Genomic DNA, 8,807 nt, shown 5'->3' with positions numbered 1-8,807 from the left:
TTTGCTATTTTAAAAATATTCTAAAATGTTTAAAAATGTTTAAAATGCTTGGAATCGTTAGTGCACCTAATAAAACCTTCGTTAAAGTAATTTGGCTTCGTTCTGAGTCTTTTTGAATTTTTGGTGATTTTTTTTCACCATTGAAATGTATTGAATAGGCTCCTATTGGAACGGATTAACTGGTTTTCAATGCATTCCTATGGGAAATGGTGTTTCGCTTAACGATGTTTTCACATAACAATGTATTTAATGGAACCAATTAACATCGTTATGCGAGGCACCACTGTAGTTGTCTGTGCAGTAATTATTTAAGGTCTGTCATACACCGTAAAACCGAGAATACATAGCACCATATAATACGGATTCTCAAAAGTTGAGCAGGCATAAGAGAAGGAAGGAAGGAACAACCAACTTTGTGAGTTAGCTTCTGTCCCCTTTTCTGTTGGCTCTGTAATCTCTCCACACGGCTCCTCCCCTCGGTAAGAAGGATCAGCCTGTATGAATGGGAGGCTGTTGAAGTGAATCAGGTACTGTACACAAAGCAGGTCGTGACAGCGAGCGACTGGAAAGGAAGGGAGACGGAGGAGAGACGGGTGGAAAGGAGGTCTCTGTAGTGCAGAGAGAGACAAAATTGACATTTATCCCATCGCCCCCTGGATTGTTTAAATTCAGCTCTTGCTTTGATCAAGCTCTTCTTGAAAACTGGGTTCTTTTGGGAAGAAAAAAAAGATCTAATAAATCAGCTGTGGTGTTGGAGGAAACAATTCCATGGATCAATAAGGTAAGACACTCAGAAGCCTGGGTGTGCAAACTGTACGGGTTGCCTGGATTTTCTTCCTAATTCATCTGGATTTGCCGGAAAGCTTCTTAGAGCTGGTGTTATTCTGCTGCCTTGCTTTGTCTTGTCCCTGGAGCCCAGCAGACTGGTTTCAGCAGTTGATCTCGATGGGTTATTATTCACTGGCAGGGGAGAAAGAGCCTTTGGACGGATTAGTCCCATTAAAAGAGATGCTTGGGAGCCACCCCAAAACCCTCGAACTTTCTTTGCAGGAAGAAGTAGGATAGGACATCCGTGTCAGTCCAAATATCCTTTGCAGTTCGCCAGTTTGTCTCCTCTGATCTAACAGGTGCAAGCCACAGTCTCTGCAATAAGGATTATTTCTGGATTGGAGAAGCCCTAATCAATTCATGGAGGTGGTTTTATTGATCCGTCAGTTGGTCTGTCCGTTAAGTGGGCTTGCCTTCCCGTGTGGGTAAAACCAATAGCTCTGATGAGGGCAGACCCATAATTTATTTTTTTAAAAAGACTTCCTTCCATGTGTCTTTTTACATAATCAAAAGAGGCCTTTCCTATAGGAAAAGAACAGGAGTTGCTTCTTTCTAAAATGGTGCTGTGTTTCGCAGTTTTTGGTAACGATTTGTCATTTAAAACCAATGTCTAAAATGTGTCTTCTGATTAATGGCACCTTCTAAACCTTTGCTTTAAAAAAATTAACCCAAGGATTAGCCGACTAAGGGTTGAGCACCCACCCACCCAGTGGGTGTCATGTCTGGAGGAGGGGGAGCACCCCAATGTCTTCAGCAGCATCCCCTCCCCCGAAAACATAAGGCACACATTACCAATCACACAACAGCCGTCACTCAAAATGATTGGCAACCAGAACTGTCACTCAAAGGGCGCTTATTGTTTGTAATGCTGCCTTGGTTCCAGAGGTTAGATTAGAAGCAGAAGATGTCCAGTTCTTTTCACATTACATCCCCTCTCCATTTTTAAAAACCACCTAACCTGGTGAAGAATTCTGAAAGTTTGCACACCTGTGTGGCATTGCGGTTGGGCTCACCTGTGGGTCACTTTGTTTCTTCCGGGCCAAGGGGCCACCTTTGCTTCTGGGATTACAGGGGTCTGGAATGCTGGTGGTTATGCCGGCTATAGGCTAGCTGGGTAGCTCAGTGGTTTAGGTTTCCTCGGAGCCAGAAGCTGGGAGTTTGATTCCCACTGTGCCTCCCGTGAGTAAAGCCAGCCCGTGTAGCCTTGGGCCAGCTGCACAGTCCCAGGGTCAGCCCTTCAAAAGAAGGGAATGGCAAGCCACCTAGAAGGGGTCACCATAGGTCAGAATTGACTGGACAACATTAACCTGACGTTTATGAATTGATTTGTAGAGATGCAAATACAGAAAGAACCACTGTAAGGTAAACAGAAATAAAATGCGTCCCATCATATTGAGCGTGGGTGTGGCCATGGTACCACCCCATCAGTTGTCCAAGGTCTGCTCAAAATAGTCCACCACATTGGTTGCACCGCAATATCCTTGACACACCTTGATCTTGTCTGGAATCGTTCTTGAATGGGACACTTGGAAAACACCAGGGATCTCCATGGTAGGTTTAGGGAAAATGGTGCCCGAAGCCTTGGAGAGCTGCAGCCGGTCAGAGTAGACAATACACGATTGGAAGGTTCAAACGTGTGCTTCAGGGTAAGACAGCTTTCCATGTGCCTAACTCCAAGACCCCCTTGCTTCCCCCTTCTTAGGAGCCTTTGTTCCCAACAGATCTATCCACAGAAGATGCCTCCTGAGAGAGGACAACTGGAAGCTTCTTGATGTGCTCTGTAGTACCATGTTGTCATTCTAGATGACGCTTTTAGGGTCTTTCTCTTCCTTCTTCTTGGTAGAAGTCAAAAGGGACCTTGCATTGACTCCCTGGGAGATAAACTGAGCATCCTATCTTAAACACACCTGGTCTTGTTCGGTTTCAGAAGCTAAGCAGGGGTGGGTCTGGTGGGTGCATGGGTAGGGGACCACCAGGGAAAGTCCAGGTTGGTGTAGGAAAGAGCTCTTGTCTGAAACCATGGGATCTGGAGAAGCACGGCCACAAATCAAGACTTGAAAATAAACAAGGCTGCCTCCTATGAGCTCCTCTGTGAATCATCCGGTTCTCTGAAAGAGCCTCTTAAGTCTGTGTACATCTTGTGTCCGTCAGTTCCATAAGCAAAGCAGGTGTCCTGCACAGAGGCCTGTTTTTGTGCCTGTCCCGAAACCCTCGCCCATCTTCTGCCTGCATAGTCATCTCTGCCTCATGCTTGCTAACTTGTGACTTTGCCATCGGCCCGTTACCATGGAAGGGATTAGTCTAGCGTGAAAGAAAGTCTGTTTGGCTCAACTGCTATGAAAGCTCTTTTCTGGAGCTGCAGAGACGGGCCTTAGTAGACCAACAAAAAAAAGGATGTCGGGGGGGAAGGAAGGAAATTCTAATTCTCTTGCAACTTGGCTTATTATGTCGATTTTTACAGAAAACAGTATTGATGGTGACAGTGGCGGCTGGCGTTACCGCCCATGTTTAAGCTTCCTAAAACTGCTTTCTAGCAAAACTTACAATTTAGGCATTGTCAGGGTCAAATTACAAGTTGGGGGATTTCCCAATCGGTCATATGGTCAATTTTCCTCCAGGCAAGCAGGTACTTCAGTATCTTGTCCCTCAGACTTGGAAATGAGGCCTGTGTTTACCTCCCAATGAGTAGGAAAAGATAACTGGATGGCTTTCCTCTCTAAAAAGGGGTTCTGGTTCTAATGACCCGCTAAGTACGTCACCTACTTCGGCCCTAAAGCAGCCTCTGGAGTGCCAAACCTACCGTATTTTTTGCTCCATAAGACGCACTTTTTCCCCCTCCAAAAGGGGGGTAGAAAGTCTGTGCGTCTTATGGAGCGAAGGTGGTGACTTCGCCCCCACTGGCCCCGTGGGGGGTAGCGTCGCAAGGGTCTGGAACGCCCCTTCGGACCCTTGCCACGCTACCCCCACCCCCCCACGGGGCCAGCGCAGGCGAAATCGCCAGCTCCCAGGACCTTTTGAGAGGCTTGAAAACCTCTCAAAAGCAGATTTTTTTTCCTGTTTTCTTCTAAAAATTTGGTGCGTCTTATGGAGAGGTGCGTCTTATGGAGCAAAAAATACGGTAGTTTAATCCAGTCTATGAAGTGTGTTTGGTACTGATGTTTGGGCCATACCAACCATGCCAGCAGGTAGAGTTTGGAAGCTGTCCTTCGAAACAGCTCGGCTTCCTGAATCCCATGGACTTCTGTCATTTCATGGGCAAGAAAGATCTATATTTAGATCCGAAGTGAGTCCAACTTTGGGTCCCTCACAAGAAGACAACATTCGCTGGAAAAATGAATAATCTAAAGGGAAAAGAGGAAGACCAAACATGAAATTGAATGACTCCCTCAAGGAAGCCACAGGCTTGATCCTGTATGAGCTGTGTGGGGCTGTGGATGTGACAGAGGTCACTCCTTCATAAGGTCGCCACGAAGTCTGAGGTGACTTGACAGCGTGTAACAACAACAGCAACTTGGTTCTGTAAGGTTCTGTAAGGACATGGGAAAGCTGTTCCTCAGAGGGACGTTTCTTCCTGTTTTACCTCATTTCCCCTCACCTTAGGTTTTCCATTTATGATTTCATTTTCTTATGTCGGGGTGGCGGCCATAGAATGACTCTATATGTTGCATTATGTGCCATTAAATCAGCTCTAATTGCTCTTCATGTAGGATTACTAAGGGTGGTCTAGCAGGGTAATTTTAGAAAGATGCTAGTCGGCTGCAGATAATAACCCAGATCTCCTTGTGAATCCCGACGAGAACAGACCCACTCAATCAATGGGACCTTGGACATGAATATCACTCGTTTAGTGGATTTGCTGTAGCTGAGATTAACATCGGATCTACACAACAGGACTAGGGGTGTATTAAATACATTCTATGGCTGTATTAACAATTTATTGGCCAGGATTGTGTACAATTTAATGCACAAATGAACGCAAAACCAAGGAGACGAATGCCAAGTGTAAGCAGAGAAGAAGAAACACCATACATCATTACAACCACGTGTAGTATCTGTTTGCCCTTACACACCCAAGACATTGTACAGGATATGTGCTGTTAAAATTATAAATTGGTTTTAAAAGAAGGATCTAAAGCAGGTTCACAATAAAGCAAAGACTCAATAAAAGCAACTAAAAAGAGCAATAGATGAGGATTTTAGATTCAGGGGGGCAGGACTAAAACTTTAGTGACATTTATGACCAAGGTGATCCAGTAGAACTGTTGTGGTCTTCTTCAGCCGGAGAACATTTGCCGTCCGTGTCAATGGCTGATGAAAGTTTAATCGCTGCCTGTCACAAGGGCCAAGAGAAACTCAGAGGGGGTCTGTCGAAGTGGCCATGTAATTTGAGGACATAATTTGCTTAGAGACATAATCCTTGTTACTGGGTTCAGCCAAAAAGGCCATTTAAGTAATGGCAATCCAGGCTGGGAACGAGAGGGGGATGGGATGAAGGCGGGGATCAGATCCAGACTGAAGTCGGATGCTTTCCCCCCCCCCCTTACGATGGGCCTCTAAAAGATGCTCTTTTAATGATGTGGATTTCAGCCATTGAATTGAGAAGTTAACCAAACTTAAGGAAGTGATGAGTTTTAGTATCTACCACAACCCTATAGGAGGTACACACTCTGAATACATTAATTTATTATTTCTCTTTCTCTCGTTCCACTAAGCCCATGCAAGAATCAATTAAATCGGGGCCAGCTCTGCTCTTTGGCAGAATGAGGTAGCCAACTCAGGCAGCAAAATTTGAGTGTCATGAAAGGGTCGCAAACAGGTTTTTTTAATGGTCTGATTTTATCATTTTTACCTCATGGAGTGAGCTGCGTATGGGGTTTTCTGTTTCAGGTGTCAAAAATAATTTAGCTAATTTAGAGATTCTAAGCAATTTGGCTGAGCCGATTTTGTTGCTTTGCCTCAGGCAGCGAAATGTCTGGGGACGGCCCTGCGTTGACTCCTCCCCTTTTATACTATCGATCACCGTTGGAGTGGAGTAGTGACAGAAGACACAACCACAGTACACATGTATGATTTTTTAAAAACTAATCTAATTATTTTAATCCTTGGGATTGTCTGGTGGGGCTGAGAATTCTCTTTAAAAATTGCTTATCTTTGTCAGCCTTCCCCAAACTAAAATTCCCAGGATTCCCTGAGAAAGAGAACGTTACGTCATCTTAAATCAATGTAGTAGTCAAAATGCACTGATGTGTTTCTGGAAGCATGGGTTTTGATGGACTATTTATATAAAGCCCAGCCAATCCAGAAGGTTTGTACTAGTTGCCAATCAGAGATATGGATGTTGCACACTGCAATTCCCTTCTCGGCCTTAAGAGGGCATTTGGGCTTGTGCAGAGATAAAGTCCACAGCAAAATCCACAAGGAAAGGGCTACTGATAAGACCATGATTTGGCTACTCGAAACCCCCAAATTCCTGGTCATTCCCTGTTATGTTCACTTATTTGAAGCCCCAAAGAGGAAATGCATCACCAAGGACTGTGAGCAGGTGACCTGGGCACCTGCAGGTGGTAATCCTCCCAGTGGTCATTATTGGTGGGTGAGGAAGTAGTTCTGGTGGGATATAGGTAAACATGCAAAAAATGGATTAAATGAGGGATACTTGTGTCATTCCAGGGCAACTATAGGGCAGAGCTAAGAGCTGTTGTTCAGCCTATGGCGCAAGATCTGCCATGGGCTCTCCAACCACAGAGACACTAGGGAGAGCAAAAACTGCAGTGACCATAAGGAAGGTATGCCCTCTTACAACCAGTCTGCCAGTCTTTTCACAGAGTTGTAGAGCAACTTTTCCTTTGTTCCCTCACTCAGATGAGGTTTTTTTTTTTTTTAGCTTTACTGAAATATGATTATACTTAGGTTTGAATGTGTGTGTATGTTGACGGCTGCCTGGGCTTTGAGTGGATAGGTCACAGAATCAGGGGCTTATGTAGCCTTTCCATAAAAGAGTTGCTGTAAGCCACAGTTGACTTGATACGTTGTCCAAATATTTACAAACTTTGCTTTGCATTTGGCTGCCTCTATGCGGATAGGGACGTGGTGGCACTGCAGGTTAAACCGCAGAAGCCTCTGTGCTGCAAGGTCAGAAGACCGGCCGTTGTAAGATCAAATCCACGCGACGGAGGGAGCTCCCGTCGCTCATCCCAATTCCTGCCAACCTAGCTGTTCAAAAGCATGTAAAAATGTGAGTCGATAAATAGGGACCACCTTGGTGGGAAGGTCACGGCGTTCCGTGTCTAGTCGCGCTGGCCACGTGACCATGGAAACTGTCTTCGGACAAACACCAGCTCTATGGCTTGGAAATGGGGGTGAGCACCGTGCCCTGGAGTCGGACACGACTGGACTAAATGTCAAGGGGAACCTTTATTTTTACCTATGCAGATATTAGAAAAGAAATTCTATCTACGATTACCTATCTGGAGCTGGAAGTGGAGCTGGAAGTGGAGCTGGAAGTGGAGCTGGAAGTGGTGAATCTGTTCATATTCCTTTTGTTAGTTTTGCATTTCTCCAGCCTTAGGAAAAAACTTTCTAAGTGATGCTTTTTGCTTCGCTGTTATAGCTTCCTAATTTCTCCATGAATTCTCCGTTGCCCTGCGCCCAAGTTCCTCAGGATAATTTTGGATTTTTTTTAAAAAATTGTTCTCCAAGTAATATTTGCCGCCCCTCTTGATTTTACGTTGCTCGTCGTGCACAGAACAAGACAATATATTTCGTTTGTGCTCTGAGGCAGCCAATCAGGAAATGCACATCAATTTTTCAAGCCTCTCTAAGAAAGCACAATGGAGAGATTCCTCATATGGGTCCCTCTGAACAATACGTGGCAGAGCACAAGGGACGGGATGAATAGCTTGGCCATCTCCTCTTGCCTTGGCTTTTTATCTCAGTCTTTGGAAGGCTGCTGGGGAATTCAATATGGCTCGTGAGGAAAGGGATAGGGCAGGGCCTCGAAATACAAGTGGTTTTCCCTTTGTTCCCAGACCTCCGAAGCTATTGTGTCTACATAGCTGTAAGAAACAAAGGGGAGATCATTTCCCAAGGCAGAGAGATTTAATTTCAGCATGAGGAAAGCCACAGATGCGGCATGAGCTTCTGTTGCCACAAAGATAGAATTATAAAATCATCATAGAATCGTAGTAGGGTCGGAAGGGACCTTGGAGGTCATCTAATCCAACCCCCTGCCCAAGGCAGGAGGCTTCATACCACCTTGGCCAGGTGACTCTCTAATCTTTTCTTGAAAACCTCCAGCGATGGGGCCCCCACCACCTCGGGAGGGAAGCTGTTCCACTGCTGAATGCTTCTCCCTGACAGGAAATTCCTCCTTATTTCCAGGTTGGATCTCCCTCTGATGAAAGTTTCTACCCGTTGGTTCTTGTCCTATCCTCAGGCGCCATGGAGAATCAATTGATGTCCTCTTCCCTGTGGCAACCCTTCAGAAATGGGAAGACTGCTATCACGTCTCCCCTCAGTCTTCTCTTTGTTAAGCTAAACATACCTAGTTCTAAACATACCCTAAGGCGCCGTACTCAATTAAAAGCTGAATCCCCAGTTTTGCAAGATGGGGCACTGTAGAGGGACCCCAGAAGAGAAGGAAGGAGTGTAATGGAACACATAGAGCCTCTTGGTGGGTAACTCTGATTTTCCAGGGCTGTACGAATCCACTCCGGGTTTTCTTACGAACTTTAAAGGAGCTAGCTTCTGTAGAGTTGCGACTAAAACCCTATGGGGATCCCCTCCACCAACGCCAATGGAAGAGATACCATTGTAAATGGCAGTCACTGCTTCAAAGAAATAGAAATTAAAATCAAGGACATAGCCGCTCTTACCATTGTGCAGGTTCTGCGGAGGAAGTAGGAGAAGACTCCCAAAGGTAACAATGGCCACAGTGATGGACTAAACCAGGAAAATAATAACTTCAGAGTTAGGCTCAA

The 8,807-nt window shown here is 45.3% G+C and overlaps 1 protein-coding gene across 2 annotated transcripts in view; it reads left to right on the top strand.

The window, feature by feature from the left end:
* Nucleotides 1–292: 292 nt before the first annotated feature.
* MYO7A (myosin VIIA) overlaps nt 293–8,807 on the top strand; it is a 148,117-nt gene continuing 139,602 nt past the window's right edge. For both annotated transcript variants that reach the window (XM_078390211.1, XM_072993470.2), the window contains exon 1: nt 293–781. The gene's annotated coding sequence lies outside the window, so the exon portion shown is untranslated. The remainder of the gene's footprint in view (nt 782–8,807) is intronic.

This window comes from Pogona vitticeps, chromosome 3 (assembly GCF_051106095.1).
Source record: "Pogona vitticeps strain Pit_001003342236 chromosome 3, PviZW2.1, whole genome shotgun sequence".
NCBI lineage: Eukaryota > Metazoa > Chordata > Lepidosauria > Squamata > Agamidae > Pogona > Pogona vitticeps.
This window is presented reverse-complemented; position numbering and strand designations above follow the sequence as displayed.